Source organism: Takifugu rubripes, chromosome 13, assembly GCF_901000725.2.
Source record: "Takifugu rubripes chromosome 13, fTakRub1.2, whole genome shotgun sequence".
Classification (NCBI taxonomy): domain Eukaryota; kingdom Metazoa; phylum Chordata; class Actinopteri; order Tetraodontiformes; family Tetraodontidae; genus Takifugu; species Takifugu rubripes.
In genome coordinates, this window is record NC_042297.1 from 11,775,163 (window position 1) to 11,783,514 (window position 8,352).

Here is an 8,352-nt window from a genome sequence, read left to right on the forward strand (position 1 = left end):
GTGTGTTGTCTTTGTTATTAACCGTGTGTGAACATTTGATCATTTTCCTGCTGTAATCTTTGTGAATCAACAGTTAATTAGTTTCTGCCCCACGAATTAATTAAACTGGCAACTGTTTAATGAGTTCCATTCCCAACAAGAGGCCACTACCCGCCGTGTGTTTGTTACTGTGGAAACTGCTTTCTTTGTTTTTTGGGCTCCTCTGAAATGTCTTCTCCTGTCATGACATCTCACCTCTTGATCTAATCTTGATGCTGTGACTTGAAATTGTTCAAATGTCAGCTGTTAATAGCCTGCCTGGGCCATTACCTTATGGGACGGACTCCACCTGCTGTTGCTTTAGTTTATTTAATATTTCCTGTGGTTGGGTGGTGGTAGCTCAGTCTGTAGGGGGCTGGTTCAAACCCCAGTGTGGACAAAACATGGAAGGTGTTCTGGTAGTAGGGGAAGGTACCGGAACACCTTCAGAGCGCTGCCAAGGTACCCTTGAGCAAACTACCCAACCCAAAAATGCTCACTGTTGACCTATCCAAGGGTGCACCCTGCCTTTGCCCACATGTGCCCCCTCCCCGTGACCCTGAAATGGCAAAAGACAAATTTCCTGTTATTTGTTAGCCTTTGGGTGGTGATTCTATCTTTAACATCTACTATGGGCTCTTTGAGAGCCGGATGTGTCCATGAAGACCTCCTCTTTCCTGGAATCCTCCTCACACCTTCTCTGACGATGGAGTTTCATCAGTGAAACCTGTAATGGTGAGATGCTGTTAACTGAATCATCCGTCTGAACCCTCCACTCTCTCACTTTCACATCACCTTTCTCAGGCCATAATGGAACTTCTGTGATGGAGCCTTGTGAATCCCATAATTACAGCGGTCCATCAAAAGAGACGGTCACCTTCAGGGAGATGTACCTGCTCTCTCCGCAGAGTATTGTTCCTGCAATATTGTCATACTTGACATTTGCAGGTGGCGCAATGAAGTTTTTTCCATTCACGCTACTCGGTGAAAACGCGGGACCTCAAAGATCTCCCGTTTTCGGATTTAAAGATTCTTTCATTCCCAGTGATACGATATTTCTTCTTCTTTCTTCTTGTTGACAAAGAGCATCCTGTTCCGGAAAACACCACTAATGGAGACTTGAGGAGCAGAGAGGGAATGAAGCGTGGACCAAGGGAGACATTTGCCTCGGACCTTCTCTGTACAGGCTCAGCGTCGCCTTTTGATTGGTCATTAGACCACCAGCTGGGTCAGGTGTTAAATCCAGGAGTGTCTCACTGGTAATTAGTTGGTCTCCAGTCTCATAAGTCATCACTGTCAAATAAGAGCATGATTAATGAGCATCATTACTGCTGTCCTGCTGTCAGGCAGCGTCACCTAAAGCTTCGAACTCCCTCGTGGATACAATTCTAATTATTAACACTTGAGTCATTCATATAGCTGTCTGTATCTGGCAGCTTTTGCTGCCCTGACTGACACCATTTTTTCATTTAAGACATGCATTGAAGTGTCCCCAACCTGAAGTTTATCTGCTTTACAACAGCAAGGTTTTGTTCAAATTTTTGAATGAAAAAACCTCATCATGACCTGAGGGTAATAAAGTCTCCGATGGAGTCAGCGTGGACGACTGACGTACGTAACTACATAAGCTCCCAGTTGGAAACAAGCAGAAAGACAAACATCTGTGCATCTGCTACTGTCAGAGCTCCATGTTGGACTGACACATTGCTGCCCGGGAGCTTCAGGATCGCCTGTTAAATCACAGATTCCTCCACAAGTCAATCAGCGGCTGCTACAATGTGTGTTTAACGCATCGGGGGGGAAGCCTCTCTGTCCATAATTATACCGATTTGCTGAAAGGACAGCATCTTCATTTTCTACATCGATATCTAATGCGTAATTCGTTTTGAGACAGAGAATTTGCCAGGCTTTGGGCTCCAGGGACCAGAAGAGAAAACAAACAAAAGCAGGAAAGAAAAAGTTGATTTTTACATTCGGCGTCCTTCCCCTCCTCCTTGTCCGCCCGCCAGTCTCTAAACCTGCCTTGCAAAATCTCCTCAGGCACAATTTAAGCAGCCAAGCAGCGGCTGATTGCCTCCTGTCACCATGAATCCCCTCACTTTGTCTGCCAGGTTCATTCCTTTTATACACACCCTCTTTGGACTCTCCTGGTTTATTCGACACAGGCTGCATCATTAGTGCGTCTGTGGGCGTCGAGGATGATTAATGCAAAAGCTGTCAGACTGTGCCATTAAATCTGATGCTAGGCCCAGCAAGTCGCAAGACGCTGTGCACGTGGGCTGCCCAAGTCCATTTTCAAATGTTCGTCACGCTGCGGCACATTTCAGGCGCGCTGGAGGGGCTGACAGAGCTGCTTTGATCTACTCTGACTGGGAATATTGCATCTCCTTTCATAAAGCGAATGGATGTACGAGGACACGCCATCGTAAAAAAGAAGCCCTTTGGCTGGAGTTGTGCACGTATCCTCAGGAAAGCAGCCGCCCTGCCCCTTTCCCTTTGAACCCTGGAGATAAAGCCACAGCCCTTCAGCTCACTGGATCGGTAAATAACACACAAGTTGGCTCTGTCATCCCAGCATCCTGCGTCATTGTGAGGTAATTGTGGGTTGTGGGTTCTGGACCTTCTCTGCCCCCGTCAGCCTACACAACATTTATACTTAAATAATGCACAATGCGCTCGCTTCTGTAATTGCAGTGTAGAAAAACAGTCCAAGCGACTGTTGTTGTCTTTGCAGGGATGAAAACAGAGTCCCCCGTGGCCGCCGTCCTTCTGCACGTGTCCCGAAACGTGGAGACGCACGAAGGTTTACGCTGATTAAAGGGGATGTGAATCAGTTGCAGGTCGAGATGAAGGTTATCACGCATGTGGCCGGAGAGCATCAGCGCCTGATGCTGAATCAGCAAATACCTGCAGGGATTAATGAGACTCCAGGAACAATTGAAGGCACGTTACATAAGAGATGACTCATTAAAATCAGCGCGTCTGAGCCCGACTGGGAATTGAATCAATTCCAATCTTAGGTTTCAGTCATTGTCGCAAGCAGACACAAAGTCTCTGCCAGTCACTCAAAACGAGGAGGAAAACAAATCGATTCTCTCTGAACTCTTTCAGGCTTTTTCACAACTCTTAAGTGGCAACTGGAAGCGACAGCGAGGGGCGACGTGGAGCCAGAGAGGCAGCCTACCGGATGAGCCTCTTTTTTCAGGCCTTTTACGCGAACATGAAAATGCTTCATGACCAAAAGGGAATCACAAATCTGCCCACGCAGCAAAATGCAGGAGGGAACCGGTTGTTCACACCTGTACAAAAACGGTCCCCCGTGACAACCAAGGTCTTCCGTTGTGGCTGTAAAGGTAAAAGTGCGGGAAAGTGGGGCGCAGCCAGAAAAAGCTTCTCCTCCATCTCTTATGTCAGATCTGGCTCAAGCTTCTGCTTCACTTTGTGACGTCGCCGCACATAAAAGGTATTACATAAATTCTTTCCCCCCTCCTGCTCCTAATGCTCGACGCCTGAAAAGAGTCACCATCGTTCGACATTTGGTCATTACATCCCCATGGGTGTAAAAACAGCACGGTCGGACTGTCCTCAGGCGGCGATGGAGGGCAGAGTAAAGAAAACTTTGCTGCTGTAACAAGCACAGAGCCTGAGGACGGATTTGGAGATAAGAGCGTGAGGAGAAAGATCAGATGTGAAAAGAAAGAGAATTCTCCTTTGGAGAAAATCCCATTTTTTCCCCTCGTTCACACACATTTTTAGCAGGTTTCAGCATCGCTTTTCTTCCACAGTTGCCACAACAACGGCGTCAGTTTCATCTCCACCAGTCTGAATACTAACAATTACACTAGCACACACGTCAGGCTGCGTGAGTCTGAGTCGGTTTTGTCCGGATTCTTGTTCATCTCACAAGTTCTTAACGCCTGCAGAGTCAGTGGATCGCCCAGACGTTTTAGGAAACTTTCCTTTATGCCCAGGATTTCCTTTGTTGTCTGTGTCTTTGATGTCCAGCTCACAGCAGGAGGTCAATCAGAGAAGAAGGAGATAAAAGGCGTTGTGTTTTACACCTCCAGGTGAGATCACCTGACATCCCAAAACGGACTCTATTAAAATAAAATCAACACATTTTTGGGCAAACCTTCATCCTCACCCTCCTTCTAGTTCTCCTCCTCTTCCTCATCCTTCCTCCCCAACAAAGCTCCACATCAGGCCTGACCTTCAACAACCTCTACCTCCTCCCTCAGCTACATGTTTAATGCATTGACAGATACATGGGACGTGTTTCTGTCCACCCGTGACCGCCGCAGCTTCTGCCCCCGTCCTATTTTCAGCGCGTTGGTTTGCAGATGGCAGCTGTAAAGCGAATTTTCCACTGGACCTTTGCACAGACGAAGCTGCCTGTAGGGAAATAATAACGCCACTGTTAGTTTAGTGAATCGCACCAAATGTCTCACCTAAGTCGTGTCCACACTCAAAAGGTAATTTGTGGATTTCTTGCACAGTTGGCATCATGGGAGATCCTCACATTTCCTTTTTTTGGCCCCACTCAGCCACCAGAGGCTCAGCTTGTCAGCCTGGTATTGGAGATAAGTCCAGTTTATTCCTGTGATATAGGGAGCAGCAGACAGCCTCATGTTGGCACCCAGACTGGTCTTATCTGGACTAAAAGGAGGTTCAAGGGAGAAAGAACTTATCGCCAGACCAGAACTTGATGTTTCAGCTTCTTTCATAGAATCTACGATGCATTTGCAGCCATTTTGTGGTTTCCTACACATAAAACGATTTGTTTCTGCAGCGGTCAAAATTACATTTCCTGTCAATTTACCTCCTTTTAAGCATTTATTGCTGCAGCAATGACATTCAAACATTTTGCTACTGTAACTTATTTGTGGTAAACAAACGGCATCATGCAGAAACGCCCTGCTGAATGTTTAGATTTGAACGCCTTGGCATGGCAGCGATGGAGAGAAATACAACAAACGTTGTTAAAAAAAACAACCCAAACAGATCTAAAAACATGCTACTGCTGTATTTAAGGACACTGCATTTGTTTATCAGGCCAAGTTAATCCAAGAACAATCTCATTTATTCAGAGTGTGTTTCAGCATTAAAACCATCACCTGTTGACCCAGCAGATAACTGAGATCTGGTGGAAATGGGTACAGTTAAATACTGCTTGTGTGGTATTTCCACAACCTGCTCAGACTACCTTGATCAAACATTCATCCTCTTTATTTCACACCATTGTATCACACACACACACACACACACACACTTGCAAGTCGCAACACAATGACCAAACAACACCAAAACTAATTAGAGTTCCTAAATAATTAATCCTGCAGCTCAGCTGTTATTAGAGTTGTTGTAATGACTCACATTAGTCATTCAGCTTTTCTCTGACCAAACGATTGTCATTGTGTTTGACAGTCAAACTAGAATAATGTCTCAGTTAGGAAATTACTTCAGGCCTAAAGGTCAATAGTGACCAGCATTAATCTCCTGGTGGATAAAACGTTACTGGTGTTGGATTTTACCAGTTAGGAGGGGCAAGAAATTACAAAGCAGTAACACGGAGAGCAACATCTTTGTCTTTAAAGAGAAAAAAAAGAAAAAAGTAGCAAAAATCAAACATTGAGTGACAAATGCCTTAGGAGCCTGCAGGAGGTGATCCATGAAGCTTTTTAGGGGCCTGAGCCTTGCCTGAATCCAACTAATGTAGGATCCCAGGTGAATGCCTCGTCTAACTGGTAGGACGAAAATCTTCCTGATTTTCATCCTTAGTGGACCGGATTTGATCCTTGGTTCGGCGCCTGCTGAGCTTTTGTGAAGAAACAGTGCCATCTTCTGGTAACACCAACAATGACGCGTCATAGCGGCAGCAGGCGTTTCTGCGCAGGTGGGAGCGCGTGTACATACCTGAAGTGGCCACGTGTTCACCTGTACGGCTTTTGGGGATATCGAAGCATTCCTACATTATTCTTTTGAGCTCCTTAGTGATTTATTTTCAGCCGGACTGTCGGGTCTGTTTGCAAATGAAACGAATCTTATTACTATCTCGGCAGAAATGCAATGTTTTCCTTGCCTGTAGCTTATTGACAAGCCTGATGGAATTATCTGCAATCTCAGCAGAACTCCGGAACTGGGGATAATAATGGCCGTGAACAGCATTATAGATGATGTGGAAGGGGAAAGGAGTCCTGAGGAGGTTGTTGTGTTTGGATTCCACCTCTGCTCAGTCCTCACATCCTTGATATTGAAAAGAATTCCGCTGCGAAATGAATGATGGATCTTTTTCATAAATTTCATGGCTTGAAACCGAATCAACAGGTAAATAATCCCAATCTGTACTTGTTGACTTTGACTGATCTTCACTGATGTTCACTTTATTTCAGATAGAATTCTCACCACATTAAAGATCTGCCAGGTTTCAAAGCAGCAACATCCTCAATATTCCTTCCTGCAGATGAAAATGTTGGTGAAACACTTCAGTGTGCAGCTCCTTAATCCTCATTTGTGCCTCGGACTAATTAAATCTTTCCCCTTCAGCATTATTGGATCCAAAATACAACAAAGATGAATGTAATTAAATTGGGTTCGCTTAAAAAATAGAATAATAAAATCAGTGATGTCCTTAAAGCCTTAAAAAGCTGCAACGTGCCGTTAACATCTGGTTCTTTCTTTCTCGTGTTTTCTGAAGGCTCTGTGTCTTTCCCAGATGTGACCGAACGTTTGTATCGGCGTCACCAGTAAAATGACTCTCAAACTTAACGAGCTCCCCCTTGTAGATCAATTATTCAATGCACCCTTTGATTGCGTGAAGCTCATTTAGGGGGTCTAAATGGGAAATCAATTGTTAAAGTGTTGTACTTCTGGGCTTCTGCGTCAGTCAGTCACGGGGTTAAAGGTTAAAGGCTAACAGCCAGTCTTCCAGAGGTTACCCCTGAGAAAATGATTCTAAATTAACACAACAGACGGAGCAGAGCGGCGAGTAACATAAGCCAACTCTGGAGATCGCGCCACACGTCCCCGAGGGGACATAAAAACATGACCACGGCGATGACAAAGCAAGGTTCTCGTGATCACTATTCACCCACAAAGCGATCAGACATGCGGAACGCCATTGTGACGGATCAGATCGCCTGATGGAGGCTTTGCTGATCACTACAGATAAAGGCTTGACAGCAGGGTAAACCCTGAGCCGTGTGGCCTGTGCATCAGTAAACGGAGCTGAACCGCCTCCTGTGGTGCATTTATTCTAGATTTTTGGGTTTCCTCCACATTTTTGCTGCCACAGCTAGTGTCAGATTGTCAGAAGAGCAAATCTATATTAGTTTTGGGTGTTTTTATAGGTTCACAATAGTTGTGCCTCTACATGGCTACGTGACCCCGTCTGCCATCTTCTCTGCTACAACCCAAATGGAAGCTTGTGCTAAGCAGACCTGGACACTGGCGACATCGTCCATTCACTATTGACTCACTTTTATTGCAGGCTGAATTGCTGCGGGCAGCGAAGGAGGGGACATTACACTTCCCTTTTTCTTCTTTATCTGTTTCCACAAGCTGCAGCGAAGGTTCAAATGAGCTCTTCACTCTTCCACGCTTTGTGGGGATTAAAGCTCCTGGGACAAATGAAATGCAGGTCTATCTGCCAGCAGCAAGCCGCACACATCCATCCCATACACTCGCCTTTTAATGAGCTTTCCTTAAATTATTATTTTTTAAGCTTTTTCTCACAGCTGGATAGTTTTTTTCCCCTTTGATGACTCACGGAGGATGTGGAAATAAACTGTGAATGAAGTTCTTTTATTATGAGCTGCAGATGAATGAATACAACAGTGGGGAGCATAAAGCTGGAAGAAAGGTCACCTGTAACAACTCCAACTTTCTTCCAAGAGACGGTTAAAATTAGTTGGTTTCTATGTCTCCATTTAAAGAGTTGAGGAGGCCGAACCGACAAGCTCCAGGAGATCATCACGGGGATGATTGTCAAACAAAAAAGAACAGGGGCCAGAAAATGTGTGGGGTGATGCAGTTCTGCTGGCTGACTTTTTAAAATAAAAGGATTAATTCTACAGGATCGACACCTCCTGCTTCACTGAGGGCTGAACAAACATAAAACAAGCTGTGACAACCAGTAAGAGGGCGGCCTCTTGTTCTTCATCTTAGTAAATTTGAACTGCTTTATGTAAGCAAATATTGTAGGTAGGAACAGAATTATACTTGCAGAACACAGACAAGTGTTGATATCAGACAAAGACTATTGAACAGTTTCTAAAAAGCACCAGATTGGTGTTTAAAATATCTCTATACTCAGAATTGAACACAATGGAGCCGACC